The sequence below is a fragment of the Oncorhynchus gorbuscha genome, linkage group LG06 (assembly GCF_021184085.1).
Source record: "Oncorhynchus gorbuscha isolate QuinsamMale2020 ecotype Even-year linkage group LG06, OgorEven_v1.0, whole genome shotgun sequence".
In the NCBI taxonomy this organism is placed as follows: Eukaryota; Metazoa; Chordata; class Actinopteri; order Salmoniformes; family Salmonidae; genus Oncorhynchus; species Oncorhynchus gorbuscha.
In genome coordinates this window covers 102,105,043-102,122,685 of record NC_060178.1, presented here as the reverse complement: position 1 = coordinate 102,122,685, position 17,643 = coordinate 102,105,043, and the positions used below count along the sequence as shown (strand labels likewise).

Here is a 17,643-nt window from a genome sequence, read left to right as displayed (position 1 = left end):
AAACAGGGTACCAGTACAGAGTCAATGTGCAGGAGTACGAGGTGGTAACTTGGCTATATAAACAGGGTACCAGTACAGAGTCAATGTGCAGGAGTACGAGGTGGTAACTTGGCTATATAAACAGGGTACCAGTACAGAGTCAATGTGCAGGAGTACGAGGTGGTAATTTGGCTATATAAACAGGGTACCAGTACAGAGTCAATGTGCATGGGTACGAGGTGGTAACTTGGCTATATAAACAGGGTACCAGTACAGAGTCAATGTGCAGGGGTACCAGGTGTGAACTTGGCTATATAAACAGGGTACCATTACAGAGTCAATGTGCAGGGGTACCAGGTGGTAACTTGGCTATATAAACAGGGTACCAGTACAGAGTCAATGTGCAGGGGTACCAGGTGGTAACTTGGCTATATAAACAGGGCACCATTACAGAGTCAATGTGCAGGGGTACGAGGTGGTAACTTGGATATATAAACAGGGTACCAGTACAGAGTCAATGTGCAGGGGTACGAGGTGGTAACTTGGCTATATAAACAGGGTACCATTACAGAGTCTATGTGCAGGGGTACCAGGTTGTAACTTGGCTATATAAACAGGGTACCAGTACAGAGTCAATGTGCAGGGGTACCAGGTAATTGAGGTAGATATGTACATATGGGTAGAGATACAGTGACTAGGTAACAGGATAGGTAATAAACAGTAGCAGCAGTGAATGTGAAGAGTCCAAAGAGTTAGTGCAAAGAGTCCAGTGCTACAACCCCCTACAGGTGGGAGGTAATGGAACAGTCCAGTGCTACAACCCCCTACAGGTGGGAGGTAATGGAACAGTCCAGTGCTGCACACATGACCACCTCTAGATGGTGCTACTGCAGCAGAGGTGAATTTACAGGGATAATCCCCTCAACAACCTCAAAGATATGCAGATGCTGGAGAGGTTATTAACAGGCTTGTCACACACCACAGCACACTAGTTATGAGGGGATTAAACATTTGTCTCGTCTGGATAGGATAGCCTATATGCTACCTAGCTAACAAGTGACTGATTCAACCTTAACTAAGAATGCAGGATACTACATGTTGGTGATTGAGCTCTCTCCTAGTGTACACTGAGCGTACAAAACATTAGGAACACCTTCCTAATATTGAGTTGCATCACCTTTTGCCCTCGGGAACAGCCTCAATTTGTCAGGGCATGGGCTCTACAAGGTGTCGAAAGCGCTCCACAGGGATGCTGGCCCATGCTTCCTATGGTTGCGTCAAGTTGGCTGGATGTCTTTTGGGTGGTGGACCATTCTTGGTACACAGGAAACTGTTGAGTGTGAAAAACCCATCAGTTCTTGACACAAACTGGTGTGCCTGGCACCTACTACCATACGTCATGCAAAGGCATCTTTTGTGTTGTCCATTCACCCACTGAATGGCACACTAAAACAATCCATGTCTCAAGGCTTAAAAATACTTCTTTAACCTGTCTCCCCCCCTTCATCTACACTGACTGAAGTTGGTTTAACAAGTGACATCAATAAGGGAACATAGATTTCACCTGGATTCACCTGGTCAGTATATGTCATGGAAAGAGCAGTTGTTCCTCATGTTTAGTACACTCAGCATATGTGTTGTATGTAGCTAGGATGAGTGCAGATCTGCTGCGGTCTGGATCAATGGATTGACGGGGTAGGTTGTGACACAGAGCAACCATGTTGGAGACCTGTCAGCTCTACTCACCAGGGTAGCAGACAAGGTAATGCACAGGGCTGCACAGGACTGCTCACACTCCCACTCTCGCTCTCGATTTCTCTCTCACACAGCCTCACACACTTATGAACAGCCTCACACACTCACACAGCCTCACACACAGCCTCAGACTCACACAGCCTCACAGCCTCAGACTCACACAGCCTCACCCACGTATGAACAGCCTCACGCACTTATGAGCAGCCTCACACACTTACACAGCCTCACAGACTCACACAGCCTCACACACTTACGCACAGCCTCAGACTCACACACTTACACACAGCCTCACACACTTACACACAGCCTCACAGAGCCTCACAGACTCACACAACCTCATACACTTACGCACAGCCTCAGACTCACACACTTACACACAGCCTCACACACTTACGCACAGCCTCAGACTCACACAGCCTCACACACTTACGCACAGCCTCAGACTTCCTTCCGGCGCCGACAGAGATGGCCGCCTCGCTTCGCGTTCCTAGGAAACTATGCAGTTTTTTGTTTTTTTTACGTGTTATTTCTTACATTAGTACCCCAGGTCATCTTAGGTTTCATTACATACAGTCGAGAAGAACTACTGAATACAAGATCAGCGTCAACTCACCATCAGTACGACCAAGAATATGTTTTCCGCGACGCGGATCCTGTGTTCTGCCTTACAAACAGGACAACGGAATGGATCGCATGCAGCGACCCAAAAAAACGACTCCGAAAAAGAGGGAAACGTAGCGGTCTTCTGGTCAGACTCCGGACAAGGGCACATCGCGCACCACTCCCCAGCATTCTTCTTGCCAATGTCCAGTCTCTTGACAACAAGGTTGATGAAATCCGAGCAAGGGTAGCATTCCAGAGGGACATCAGAGACTGCAACGTTCTCTGCTTCACGGAAACATGGCTTACTGGGAAGACGCTATCCGATGCGGTGCAGCCAACGGGTTTCTCCACGCATCGCGCTGACAGAAACAAACATCTTTCTGGTAAGAAGAGTGGCGGGGGCGTATGCCTCATGACTAACGAGACATGGTGTGATGAAAGAAACATACAGGAACTCAAATCCTTCTGTTCACCTGATTTAGAATTCCTCACAATCAAATGTAGACCGCATTATCTTCCAAGAGAATTCTCTTCGATTATTATCACAGCCGTATATATCCCCCCCAAGCAGACACATCGATGGCTCTGAATGAACTTTATTTAACTCTTTGCAAACTGGAAACCATTTATCCAGAGGCTGCATTCATTGTAGCTGGGGATTTTAACAAAGCTAATCTGAAAACAAGACTCCCTAAATTTTATCAGCATATCGATTGCGCAACCAGGGTTGGTAAAACCTTGGATCATTGTTACTCTAACTTCCGTGACGCATATAAGGCCCTGCCCCGCCCACCTTTCGGAAAAGCTGACCACGACTCCATTTTGTTGATCCCTGCCTACAGGCAGAAACTAAAACAAGAGGCTCCCACACTGAGGTCTGTCCAACGCTGGTCCGACCACGCGGACTCCACACTCCAAGACTGCTTCCATCACGTGGACTGGGACATGTTTCGTATTGCGTCAGATAAAAATATTGACGAATACGCTGATTCGGTGTGCGAGTTCATTAGAACGTGCGTTGAAGATGTCGTTCCCATAGCAACGATAAAAACATTCCCTAACCAGAAACCGTGGATTGATGGCAGCATTCGCGTGAAACTGAAAGTGCGAACCACTGCTTTTAATCAGGGCAAGGTGTCTGGCAACATGACCGAATACAAACAGTGCAGCTATTCCCTCCGCAAGGCTATCAAACAAGCTAAGCGTCAGTACAGAGACAGAGAATCTCAATTCAACGGCTCAGACACAAGAGGCATGTGGCAGGGTCTACAGTCAATCACGGACTACAAGAAGAAACCCAGCCCAGTCACGGACCAGGATGTCTTGCTCCCAGGCAGACTAAATAACTTTTTTGCCCGCTTTGAGGACAATACAGTGCCACTGACACGGCCTGCAACGAAAACATGCGGTCTCTCCTTCACTGGAGCCGAGGTGAGTAAGACATTTAAACGTGTTAACCCTTGCAAGGATGCAGGCCCAGACGGCATCCCCAGCCGCGCCCTCAGAGCATGCGCAGACCAGCTGGCCGGTGTGTTTACGGACATATTCAATCAATACCTATACCAGTCTGCTGTTCCCACATGCTTTAAGAGGGCCACCATTGTTCCTGTTCCCAAGAAAGCTAAGGTAACTGAGCTAAACGACTACCGCCCAGTAGCACTCACTTCCGTCATCATGAAGTGCTTTGAGAGACTAGTCAAGGACCATATCATCTCCACCCTACCTGACACCCTAGACCCACTCCAATTTGCTTACCGCCCAAATAGGTCCACAGACGATGCAATCTCAACCACACTGCACACTGCCCTAACCCACCTGGACAAGAGGAATACCTATGTGAGAATGCTGTTCATTGACTACAGCTCGGCATTCAACACCATAGTACCCTCCAAGCTCGTCATCAAACTCGAGACCCTGGGTCTCGACCCCGCCCTGTGCAACTGGGTACTGGACATCCTGACGGGCCGCCCCCAGGTGGTGAGGGTAGGCAACAACATCTCCTCCCCGCTGATCCTCAACACGGGGGCCCCACAAGGGTGCGTTCTGAGCCCTCTCCTGTACTCCCTGTTCCCCCACGACTGCGTGGCCATGCACGCCTCCAACTCAATCATCAAGTTTGTGGACGACACAACAGTGGTAGGCTTGATTACCAACAACGACGAGACGGCCTACAGGGAGGAGGTGAGGGCCCTCGGAGTGTGGTGTCAGGAAAATAACCTCACACTCAACGTCAACAAAACTAAGGAGATGATTGTGGACTTCAGGAAACAGCAGAGGGAACACCCCGCTATCCACATCGATGGAACAGTAGTGGAGAGGGTAGCAAGTTTTAAGTTCCTCGGCATACACATCACAGACAAACTGAATTAGTCCACTCACACTGACAGCGTCGTGAAGAAGGCGCAGCAGCGCCTCTTCAACCTCAGGAGGCTGAAGAAATTCGGCTTGTCAGCAAAAGCACTCACAAACTTCTACAGACGCACAATCGAGAGCATCCTGGCGGGCTGTATCACCGCCTGGTACGGCAACTGCTCCGTCCTCAACCGTAAGGCTCTCCAGAGGGTAGTGAGGTCTGCACAATGCATCACCGGGGGCAAACTACCTGCCCTCCAGGACACCTACACCACCCGATGTTACAGGAAGGCCATAAAGATCATCAAGGACATCAACCACCCGAGCCACTGTCTGTTCACCCCGCTATCATCCAGAAGGCGAAGTCAGTACAGGTGCATCAAAGCTGGGACCGAGATACTGAAAAACAGCTTCTATCTCAAGGCCATCAGACTGTTACATTTTTACATTTACATTTTAAGTCATTTAGCAGACGCTCTTATCCAGAGCGACTTACAAATTGAGTGGCTGCCCTATGTTGGCTGCTGCCAACACACTGTCATTGACACTGACCCAACTCCAGCCACTCTAATAATGGGAATTGATGGGAAATGATGTAAATATATCACTAGCCACTTTAAACAATGCTACCTTATATAATGTTACTTACCCTACATTATTAATCTCATATGCATACGTATATACTGTACTCTACATCACCGACTGCATCCTTATGTAATACATGTATCACTAGCCACTTTAACTATGCCACTTTGTTTACTTTGTCTACACACTCATCTCATATGTATATACTGTACTCGATACCATCTACTGTATGCTGCTCTGTACCATCACTCATTCATATATCCTTATGTTCTTTATCCCCTTACACTGTGTATAAGACAGTAGTTTTGGAATTGTTAGTTAGATTACTTGTTGGTTATCACTGCATTGTCGGAACTAGAAGCACAAGCATTTCGCTACACTCGCATTAACATCTGCTAACCATGTGTATGTGACAAATAAAATGTGATTTTGATTTGATTTGATTTGACTCACACACTTACACACAGCCTCACACACTTACGCACAGCCTCACATACTCACACAGTCTCACACACTTACGCACAGCCTCAGACTCACACACTTACACACAGCCTCACACACTTACGCACAGCCTCACACACTTATGCACAGCCTCATACAGCCTCACACACTTACACACAGCCTCACACACTTACACACAGACTCACACAGTCTCACACACTTATACACAGCATCACAGTCTCACACACTTACGCACAGACTCACACACTTACGTACAGACTCACACACAGTCTCACACACTTACACACAGACTCACACAGTCTCACACACTTATGTACAGCATCACAGTCTCACAGCCTTACGCACATAGCAAAACTTGTATTCACGCAAGCACGCACGTCCACACACATAAACACACACACACGCATACACACACACACACACACGCACACACACACACACACACACACACACACACACACACACACACACACACACACACACACACACACACACACACACACACACACACACACACACACACACACACACACACACTGTACAGAAAATAACATGTGAAATCTTTCTCTCCTGGAGTGATTATGGAAGAGTATACCCTGTGGAGAGCTTAGGTTTACATTACACTCTGCTACTTTATTAATTATACTGTCAGCGCAAAGGGGGGCTGGAGGGAGGGAAGGAGATTGGGAGGGAGGACTGGAGGGAATGTGTTACTGGTAGGTGACAGGTAGGTCACAGCCCCCTGCCACATGGTCTGGTAGGTGACAGCCCCCTACCACATGGTCTGGTAGTTCAAAGCCCCCTGCCACATGGTCTGGTAACTGACAGCCCCCTGCCACATGGTCTGTTAGGTGACAGCCCCCTACCACATGGTCTGGTAGGTGACCGCCCCCTGCCACATGGTCTGGTAGTTCAACGCCCCCTGCCACATGGTCTGGTAGTTCAAAGCCCCCTGCCACATGGTCTGGTAGGTGACAGCCCCCTGCCACATGGTCTGGTAGGTGAACGCCCCCTGCCACATGGTCTGGTAGGTGACAGGTAGGTCACAGCCCCCTGCCACATGGTCTGGTAGGTGACAGGTAGGTCACAGCCCCCTGCCACATGGTCTGGTAGGTGACAGCCCCCTGCCACATGGTCTGGTAGGTGACAGGTAGGTCACAGCCCCCTGCCACATGGTCTGGTAGGTGACAGGTAGGTCACAGCCCCCTGCCACATGGTCTGGTAGGTGACCGCCCCCTGCCACATGGTCTGGTAGGTGACAGGTAGGTCACAGCCCCCTGCCACATGGTCTGGTAGGTGACTGCCCCCTGCCACATGGTCTGGTGGTGACAGGTAGGTCACAGCCCCCTGCCACATGGTCTGGTAGGTGACCGCCCCCTGCCACATGGTCTGGTAGGTGACAGGTAGGTCACAGCCCCCTGCCACATGGTCTGGTAGGTGACCGCCCCCTGCCACATGGTCTGGTAGGTGACAGGTAGGTCACAGCCCCCTGCCACATGGTCTGGTAGGTGACAGGTAGGTCACAGCCCCCTGCCACATGGTCTGGTAGGTGACAGCCCCCTGCCACATGGTCTGGTAGGTGACAGGTAGGTCACAGCCCCCTGCCACATGGTCTGGTAGGTGACAGCCCCCTGCCACATGGTCTGGTAGGTGACAGCCCCCTGCCACATGGTCTGGTAGGTGACAGCCCCCTGCCACATGGTCTGGTAGGTGACCGCCCCCTGCCACATGGTCTGGTAGGTGACCTCCCCCTGCCACATGGTCTGGTAGGTGACAGCCCCCTGCCACATGGTCTGGTAGTTCACAGCCCCCTGCCACATGGTCTGGTAGTTTACAGCCCCCTACCACATGGTCTGGTAGGTGACAGCCCCCTGCCACATGGTCTGGTAGTTCAAAGCCCCCTGCCACATGGTCTGGTAGTTCAAAGCCCCCTGCCACATGGTCTGGTAGTTTACAGCCCCCTACCACATGGTCTGGTAGTTCAAAGCCCACTGCCACATGGTCTGGTAGTTCACAGCCCCCTACCACATGGTTTGGTAGTTCAAAGCCCCCTGCCACATGGTCTGGTAGTTCACAGCCCCCTAACACATGGTCTGGTAGTTCAAAGCCCACTGCCACATGGTCTGGTAGTTCACAGCCCCCTACCACATGGTCTGGTAGTTCAAAGCCCCCTGCCACATGGTCTGGTAGTTTACAGCCCCCTACCACATGGTCTGGTAGTTCAAAGCCCCCTGCCACATGGTCTGGTAGTTCACAGCCCCCTAACACATGGTCTGGTAGTTCAAAGCCCACTGCCACATGGTCATATATTTAAACAACATGTGTTCACTGCATTAGACAACATGTGCTCACTCCATTAGACAACGTGTGTTCACTGCATTAGACAACATGTGCTCACTGCATTAGACAACATGTGCTCACTGCATTAAACAACATGTGCTCACTGCATTAGACAACATGTGCTCACTGCATTAGACAACATATATTAGACAACATGTGCTCACTGCATTAGACAACATATATTAGACAACATGTGTTCACTCCATTAGACAACATGTGTTCACTGCATTAGACAACATATATTAGACAACATGTGTTCACTGCATTAGACAACATATATTGGACAACATGTGCTCACTGCATTAGACAACATATATTAGACAACATGTGTTCACTGCATTAGACAACATGTGTTCACTGCATTAGACGACATGTGTTCACTACATTAGACAACATATATTAGACAACATGTGTTCACTGCATTAGACAACATGTGTTCACTGCATTAGACAACATGTGTTCACTACATTAGAAAACATATATTAGACAACATGTGTTCACTGCATTAGACAACATATATTAGACAACATGTGTTCACTACATTAGAAAACATATATTAGACAACATGTGTTCACTGCATTAGACAACATGTGTTCACTGCATTAGACAACATGTGTTCACTACATTAGACAACATATATTAGACAACATGTGTTCACTGCATTAGACAACATGTGTTCACTGCATTAGACAACATGTGTTCACTACATTAGAAAACATATATTAGACAACATGTGTTCACTGCATTAGACAACATGTGTTCACTACATTAGAAAACATATATTAGACAACATGTGCTCACTGCATTAGACAACATATATTAGACAACATGTGTTCACTCCATTAGACAACATGTGTTCACTGCATTAGACAACATATATTAGACAACATGTGTTCACTGCATTAGACAACATATATTAGACAACATGTGTTCACTGCATTAGACAACATGTGTTCACTGCATTAGACAACATGTGTTCACTACATTAGACAACATATATTAGACAACATGTGTTCACTGCATTAGACAACATGTGTTCACTACATTAGAAAACATATATTAGACAACATGTGTTCACTGCATTAGACGACATGTGTTCACTACATTAGACAACATATATTAGACAACATGTGTTCACTGCATTAGACAACATATATTAGACAACATGTGTTCACTGCATTAGACAACATGTGTTCACTACATTAGACAACATATATTAGACAACATGTGTTCACTGCATTAGACAACATGTGCTCACTCCATTAGACAACGTGTGTTCACTGCATTAGACAACATGTGCTCACTGCATTAAACAACATATTCTCACAGCATTAGGCCTGCAGATATGTGATTGGCATACCTTGCTAGCAATCCCCGTTACATATCACTGAGATTGAGCACTGCATTCATGCATGAGTACACAAGCGAGTGGAAACACAGGTAAATGCATGTACATGTACATGATCGAACATGTAAACACACAGAGACAAAAATACCCTATGTGTGTAAAGAGAGAGAGAAAGATTAGGAGGAGACGAGGAGGGATAAGAGGCACTCCCTGGTCCTCTGTGTGGGCAATATGGTCCACTCCACACTCCCAAGGCCCACAGCTCTCCACACAGTAGCCATCCACTGGCCCAATTAAAGCTGCATGAATTATAACCCACTGGCAGCAGACAGACAGACACTTGACCCAGCCCAGTCGCAGCATAACACCACCCACACAATAATGTAGATATTACACACAGTGTAACAACACAGCTAAACTCAGCAAAAAAAGAAACGTCCTCTCACTGTCAACTGCATTTATTTTCAGCAAACTTAACATGTGTAAATATTTGTATGAACATAACAATATTCAACAACTGATCAAGTTCCACAGTCATGTGACTAACAGAAATTGAATAATGTGTCCCTGAACAAGTAACAGTCAGTATCTGGTGTGGCCACCAGCTGCAATAAGTACTGCAGTGCATCTCCACTTCATGGACTGCACCAGATTTGCCAGTTCTTGCTGGGAGATATTACCCCACTCTTCCACCAAGGAACCTGCAAGTTCAGACATTTCTGGGGGGAATGGCCCTAGCCTTCACCCTCCGGTCCAACAGGTCCCAGACGTGGTCAATGGGACTGAGATCCGTGCTCTTCGCTGGCCATGGCAGAACACTGACATTCCTGTCTTGCAGGAAATCACGCACAGAACCAGCAGTATGGCTGGTGGCATTGTCATGCTGGAGGGTCATGTCAGGATGAGCCTGCAGGAAGGGTACCACATGGGGGAGAAGGATGTCTTCCCTGTAACATACAGCGTTGAGATTGCCTGCAATGACAACAAGCTCAGTCCGATGATACTGTGACACACCGCCCCAGACCATGACGGTCCCTCCACTTCCAAATTGATCCCGCTCCAGAGTACAGGCCTCGGTGTAACGCTCATTCCTTCGACGATAAACGTGAATCCGACCATCACCCCTGGTGAGACAAAAACGCGTCTCGTCAGTGAAGAGCACTTTTTGCCAGTCCTGTCAGTTCCTGCGACGGTGGGTTTGTGCCCATAGGCGATGTTGTTGATGTCTGGTGAGGACCTGCCTTAGAACGGGCCTACAAGCCAGTCTTGCACCGATGGAGGGATTGTGCGTTCCTGGTGTAACTCGGGCAGTTGTTGTTGCCATCCTGTACCTGTCCTGCAGGTGCGATGTTCGGATTTACCGATCCTGTGCAGGTGTTGTTACATGTGGTCTGTCACTGCGAGGACAATCAGCCGTTTGTCCTGTCTCCCTGTAGCGCTGTCTTAGGTGTCTCACAGTACAGACATTGCAATTTATTGCCCTGGCCACATATGCAGTCCTCATGCCTCCTTGCAGCACACTGGGCATCTTTATTTTGGTGTTTTCAGTGTCAGTAGAAGGCCTCTTTAGTGTCCTAAGTTTTCATAACTGTGACCTTAATTGCCTACCTTCTGTTAGCTGATGAAGATGTGTATAGTTAATTGGATATTTACAAATTATCTTTGAAGGACAGGGTCCTGAAAAAGGGATGTTTCTTTTTTTGCTGAATTTACATAGGACCACAGGCAATCATGTAAGGTCATACTAGTGCATCACTGTCTTTGGACCATGTGCGTGATCTCTAGTGAGAGTATGCCTCTGTAAAGTTCACCAACAGCAAGTCAATGACAGCAGGACTTTCAGTCTCAGCCCTATGTGAGTCAAGGATGTAGAACACTCACTCTACGTGAGATGGTGAATACAGGTGTGTGAAGGACAGTGGAAGCAGGTCACAGAGAAAGCACAACAGCTCTCCGTGAAAATCAAAGGCATCCTGTGTGTTAGGGTGTGAGGTGTGAGTGTGGGTCACAGTCAAAGACAAGAAATCAAATCAATCAAATCAAATGTTATTGGTCACATACACATGGTTAGTAGATGTTAATGCGAGTGTAGCAAAATGCTTGTTCTTCTAATTCCGAGTAATCTAACAATTTAACAACAACTACCTTATACACACAAGTGTAAAAGAATGATTAAGAATATGTACATATAAATACATGGATGAGTGATGGCCGAACGGCATAGGCAAGATGCAGTAGATGGTATAGAGTACAGTATATACATAGGAGATGAGTAATGTAGGGTATGTAAATATTATATAAAGTGGCATTGTTTAAGTGACTAGTGATACATTTATTACATCCGAATATTAGTTATTAAAGTGGCTAGAGATTGAGTCTGTATGTTGGCAGCAGCCACTCAGTGTTAGTGACGGCTGTTTAACAGTTTGATGGCCTTGAGATAGAATCTGTTTTTCAGTCTCTCGGTCCCAGCTTTGATGCACCTGTACTGACCTCACCTTCTGGATGATATTGGAGTGAACAGGCAGTGGCTCGGGTGGTTGATGTCCTTGATAATATTGTTGACCTTCCTGTGACATCAGGTGGGGTGTAGGTGTCCTGGAGGGCAGGTAGTTTGCCCCCGGTGATGCGTTGTGCAGACCGCACCACCCTCTGGAGAGCCTTACATTTGTGGGCGGAGCAGTTGCCGTACCAGGCTGTGATACAGCCCGACAGGATGCTCTCGATAGTGCATCTGTAAAAGTTTGTGAGTGTTTTTGGTGACAAGACAAATTTCTTCAGCCTCCTGAGTTTGAAGGGGCGCTATTGCGCCTTTTTCACCACGCTGTCTGTGTGGGTGGGCCATTTCAGTTTGTCTGTGATGTGTACGCCGAGGAACTTAAAACTTTCCACCCTCTCCACTACTGTCCCATCGATGTGGATAGGGGGGTGCTCCCTCTGCTGTTTCCTGAAGTCCACGATCATCTGCTTTGTTTTGTTGACTTTGAGTGTGAGGTTATGTTCCTGGCACCACACTCTGAGGGCCCTCACCTCCTCCCTGTAGGCCGTCTCGTCGTTGTTGGTAATCAAGCCTACCACTGTAGTGTCGTCTGCAAACTTGATGATTGAGTTGGAGGCGTGCATGGCCAAGCTGTCATGAGTGAACAGGGAGTACAGGAGAGGGCTGAGAACACACCCTTGTGGGGCCGCAGTGTTGAGGATCAGCGGGGTGGAGATGTTGTTTCCTACCCTCACCACCTGGGGGTGGCCCGTCAGAAAGTCCAGGACCCAGTTGCACAGGGCGGGGTCGAGACCCAGAGTCTCGAGCTTAATGACGAGTTTGGAGGGTACTATGGTTACGAGTTTTAAGGTCAATGTATTATAATCGAGTTTATATTACTGCAACAGGAAAATAAATCATATTAATCATCGATAATAAATGGGGGTGGATGGTCCTTTGAGGTTTGGAGAGGACACCGTATTAAGCCAATAGGGCAGGAAATTACATAGAAAAATACGTTTCAGTTCTTAGGGGTGATAAATTACTGTAGATAACTATGAAACATATATTAAATTATTGATGATAAAAAACTGTGGATCCCAGAAGGAAAAAGCGTATTGGTGTAGGAAGGATTTGATATATTTAGCATTAATTTTGGCTTTGTTTGACTATTAGGGATTTTTTATTTAAATAGTATTACATTTGCAGGAATATATGACATCTGTGATGATTCAGGATTTTTGTAAGGATTAAGATTGATTAAGGATATGTCAGGACTTTAGAGATTGCCACTCATAGACATGTTTTTTATATGATCAATGACTTTAGATAAAGTCAAACAGTGAGACGCTTAGTGGTATTTCAGAGATAGGAGAGAAAGGGGTTACTGTTTAAATCGGTAAATATATACATTTAAGAACATATATAAATAGCATAGATACTTCTTAAAGTATATACGACACTTGACAGATAATTGATACAGGATAGATATGAATGGATGCCCAAGGGAGAAATGGACATACATGATAATGTCAGAATATAAGGATAAGTTACTAATCCTACCTAAGTCATTATTTAGGGAATTTAAGGTTGTTTCCTGGGCAGAGTCAGGTATCAAAAGGAGGATGGGTAAGTTTGTGGTCTTGGATAGGACACCTAGTGGCCTATTGGATAATAAACTAATAATAATTAAAAAAATAGCTAACAAATAGGCATAGAAGTTAAAGATATAATCAGATAAAACATATGAGAAACTTTTTGTTAACCAAGCCTGTATGTCCAGGATTTTTTGCATTACAGGTGAATTACAGGTGAAGCTACTCAATGCAGTCCCTGAGGCCTGTTGGGGGAGCCATACCAAGCACTCCTGGTGACTGCCTTCGTGGTGAGGATAGCCGAAAGAGCTCCCGGGGTGCGTATCACACATTGTGGGAGGGTAGGACACACTAACACTGTCGAACAATCACAGAGGTAGGAGTGGAACCGCAAATCTTTTAGAGTGCGGGGGTCAAACTCCTACTGAAGACTTCCCTAATACCCGACTGTGTGGGGGAATGATGTCAGAGCGAGGTTTTACCGGCATTTGGACAAGATTATTCTCCCTTGTACATTTGGGAATGCCTTTCACACTCATTCAACACCAAGACATGAAGTTAGCCAAACGGGAGAAAAGAGGTACCCCATCTGGGTCTTTTGATGACAAAGTATACATTGATAACATTGGGGTTCCACGGGGGATGCCAGATGAGTTCAAAGCAAGAAATCAGATCCTAGCAGGATTAGAGTTAAGCATTTCCGGGTGGTCTACTCTCAATAGGAACGTGGACTGGATTCATTATATTTATTATAATCAACAGCGCTTTATTAATTATACCAGAGATGCTATTAAAGGTTTGGCAGAACAAACTGAAACAACCAGCCTGATGGCTTGGCAGAATAGAATTGCATTAGATATGTTATTGGCTGAAAAGGGAGGAGTATGTGTGATTTTCAGGACCATGTTTGTAAGGTGAATGCACCAATTTGTAAGTCGCTCTGGATAAGAGCGTCTGCTAAATGACTTAAATGTAATGTAAATGTAATGTTTGTGCTTACATCCCAAATAACACAGCTCCGGACGAATCAGTGACCGAAGCCTCAGCTGGTTTGACCACCCTGGCTCACGGTTTGGCAGAAAACTCTGGGGTGGATACTTATCTGACTAATTGGTTTGATAGTACGTTTGGAAAATGGAAAAATATTATGATCACTGTATTATGGGCTACATTCACCTGTGTGACTGATTTAGTTTTATGGGGCTGTTGTCTAATTCCCTGTGTACGAGGCCTTATTTCCAGGACTCTGGAGAAATCGATGACAATAGATGGTGAGGTACCAGCCGATTCCAGGTTCTGACCCGTGGAGTGCTGAATGCATGTCTACAGAACAAGTGGACGAATCTGGATCCTTCATTTGCGGGGAACTTATATTTGATGAGACCATTTTTGATATTTAGGGAGGTTAGGTTGTATCTTGTGTCACGAGTTCGACCGAGGGTGTTTCCCCTTCCCGGGCGGGTGGAGCTCGGCGGTCGTCATCACCGGCCTATTAGCTGCCACTGATTGTTTTTCCTCCCCCTCCTTGTATGTTTAGTGGTAGCACCTGTTTATGTTAATTAGTTTGTCTTTATTAGACAGCCGGCCCGCCTGGTTGTTGTGCGGGATTATTTCAATGTAACCTTCGGCTCTGTTGTAAAGGTACGTGTTAGTGCCTGGTCATGTATTTTTCCATTGTATTTTTTGATTCCCTGTGTTTTGGGAACGTAACTTTTGTGAACACCCTGTGGTGCGTTGATGCTATTAAAAGACGCACAGCATTGAACTCTGTCTCCTGCATTTGACTTCCCACCCACGACACCCGGAGAATTACATCTTGTTTCAATATTAGACTGTTTTTTTAGTGAAGATTGTAACGAATAAATCTTTAAATCAATTAAATCAAAAAAAAATTGTCACATACACATGGTTAGCAGATGTTAATGCGAGTGTAGCGAAATGCTTGTGCTTCTAGTTCCGACAATGCAGTGATAACCAACAAGTAGTTGGTAAGGAGAGTTATGATTCTGATGTAGGCCTAAAAACAGTCAGTGCGAATGCAAGTTATGTTTTACGTTAAGTGATATTTTGATAACAATAAATATTCCTAATAAAAATAGTACTATGCTTTTAATATTTCAATATAACTACATATGTGATTGGATGTATAATATTTAATCAAAGGGTATTTTTTATTAATAATGACTAATTATGTATACATTTCAATCAGGAATGACTAATCAGAATACTATTATTTTACTGTATATGTACTAATCAGAATACTATTATGTTACTCTATATGTATGAATTTTCTTTTTAATCCAAGTACTGAATATAATGTGTGTAAATATAATCAAGAATTAGAACAATGACTGTCTGTTCCTTGGTAGAAATGAATGAACTATATCGCCAGACTGGCTAGAATGCTTATCTACACAGGCTGACCTTGGCTCTAGACGATGTGGGAAGGCTTGAGAACTATACAGCCTTTGTACCAGTGTCAAGAAGAGACAGAACAGTTTAGAAAACGCTGACGTCATTTTCAGTTTATAACCTGTGATTAAATGTATCATGGGCAGTACTCACGAGAATAAACGCAGCTGATTGATTTCAAAGACTGGTCTCTGTCCATTGTATACAAATAAGGGTCTTACAAATTATTATGCATTGACAGAGTGTTTAATTTTAATTGGGTATTAAAACATAGAGGAATTTAATTCCTGTAACATGATCCTAACTGAGCTACGACGGGGAATTTTTACCATGATTCAATATCAGAAATTGTGAAAACCTGAGTTCAAATGTATTTGCCTAAGGTGTATGTAAACTTCTGACTTCAACTGTATATATCAAAGAATTGGCGAGGTCACTACGGTAGAACATTCTGCAGCACCCTCAAATCTGAAGTCAAATGTCAACTGTTTGCAGATGATATGGTGCATATGACGAGGGCCTACAGTGGCATGTGAATGTTTTTACTCCATTAGCATTTTTCCTATTTTGTTGCCTTACAACCAGGAATAAAAATAGATTTTTTGGGGGGGGTTTGTATCATTTGATTTACACAACAAGCCTACCACTTTGAAGATGCAAATTGCTTTTATTGTGAAACAAAGAAATAAGACAAAAAACAGTAAACGTAGGTGTGCATAACTGTTCACCCCCCCAAAGTCAATACTTTGTAGAGACACCTTTTGCAGCAATTACAGCTGCAATTCTCTTGGGGTATGTCTCTATAAGCTTGGCATATCTAGCTATATCTAGCTATATATCTAGCTATTTACATATAGCTATTTTTGCCCATTCTTCAAGACAAAACTGCTCCAGCTCCTTCAAGTTGGATGGGTTCCACTGGGGTAAAGCAATCTTTAAGTCATACCACAGATTCTCAATTGGGTTGAGGTCTGGGCTTTGACGAGGTCATGCCAAGACATTTAAATATTTTCCCTTAAAACACTTGAGTGTTGCTTTAGCAGTATGCCTGCTGGAAGGTGAACCTCCATCCCAGTCTCAAATCTCTGGAAGACTGAAACAGGTTTCCCTCAAGAATTTCCCTGTATTTAGCGGCATCCATCGTTCCTTAAATTCTGAACAGTTTCCCAGTCCCTGCCGATGAAAAACATCCCCACAGCATGATGCTGCCACCACCATGTGAGGATAGTGTTCTCTGGGTGATGAGAGGTTTTGGGTTGGCACTAGACATAGCGTTTTCCTTGATTGTCAAAAAGCAACATTTTAGTCTCATCTGACCAGAGTACCTTCTTCCATATGTTTGGGGAGTCTCTCACATGCCTTTTGGCAAACACCAAATGTGTTTCCTTATTTTTTTCTTTAAGCAAAGGCTTTTTTCTGGCCACTCTTTCGTAAAGCCCAGCTCTGTGGAGTGTACTGCTTAAAGTGGTCCTATGGACAGATACTCACTCCAATCTCAGCTGTGGAGCTTTGCAGCTCCCTCAGGGTTCTCTTTGGTCTCTTTGTTGCCTCTGATTAATGCCCTCCTTGCCTGGTCTGTGAGTTTTGGTGGGTGGCCCTCTCTTGACAGGTTTGTTGTGGTGCCATATTCTTTCCATTCTTTTATAATGGATGTAACGGTACTCTGTGGGATGTTAAAAGTTTCAGATATTTTTTTAGAACCCAACCCTTGGTCTTCATGGTGCCGCTTGCTT

At 45.4% G+C, this 17,643-nt stretch overlaps 1 protein-coding gene across 3 annotated transcripts in view; it reads right to left on the bottom strand.

Moving 5' to 3' along the window:
- The window catches only part of LOC124038633 (protein kinase C epsilon type-like), a 290,126-nt gene that overhangs the window by 149,655 nt on the left and 122,828 nt on the right, over window positions 1–17,643 (bottom strand). The gene's annotated exons all lie outside the window — the stretch shown is intronic.